The 883-nt window shown below is 43.0% G+C and overlaps 1 pseudogene; it reads left to right on the forward strand.

Annotated features, from left to right (window-relative positions):
• The window catches only part of LOC119590441, an 8,500-nt pseudogene extending 7,854 nt beyond the window's left edge, over positions 1–646 (forward strand).
• Positions 647–883: the final 237 nt, after the last annotated feature.

An 883-nucleotide genomic window follows, 5' to 3' on the forward strand; every position in this document is an offset into this window, starting at 1 on the left:
GTTACTATACAGGTCATATGTTATTGCACCATTTTCGTTCTTATGAATTATAAATTGATTAGTGACAATAAGTATCACTGAAATAATTGATCTATAAGAGTTTGATTAATGATTTCAGGCAATCGTATTGGTGTGTTTGCTAGTGGCATTGATAACACACGCCGATCCCGAACCACACAAGAATCACCACTACCCTTACTACTACTATTATTCTCACCACCACAATGTCAAGTCACTGGAGGGCGATGGAGTGTCCAGGCATCCAGGGTGTGGCACCTCCTTCGTGGCACCTCAAGTTCACGGCCTCACTAAACGCTCAGCTGACCCAACCCCGGAATCTAACCCTGAACCAGCAGCTGACCCTGATTCCGCCAATACTTATAGTTACCAGGTAGTCCACCATGGCCATCCCCACTATGGATACAACCACGGCTATCGCTACCCTTATAGTAGCAATCGCTACAACCACTACTATGGTTATCCACATTAATACTACAGTCACAACAAGAGATCAGTCGAATCTGAACCCGAGCCTGAACCTCATTACAGCTATCACGAACGCCCTCACTATTACAATAGATATTATCACGTTTACCCCAACTACTATCCTTACTACGCCGGTTACCGTTACCACTACAGGGAATAAGTGAGAACTTTGTGGCGATGGTCCTTTACCAGATGCCTGATAGTATGGTTTGCTCACGCCGGTTTTTCAGGCACTGGTAGTCATAAAACTAAGGGAGTGTCTTTGAATGTCGGAGTAGCTGTGCATTGTGTAAAGGATAAAATTCATGATAATTTAATGGAGAATATGTTGACAGTCCTCTAACTTTTCGTATCGAAGATAACACACACTTAGGATTGTTCTCGTTCAGAGAAAATT

Source organism: Penaeus monodon, chromosome 27, assembly GCF_015228065.2.
Source record: "Penaeus monodon isolate SGIC_2016 chromosome 27, NSTDA_Pmon_1, whole genome shotgun sequence".
Taxonomy (NCBI): Eukaryota; Metazoa; Arthropoda; class Malacostraca; order Decapoda; family Penaeidae; genus Penaeus; species Penaeus monodon.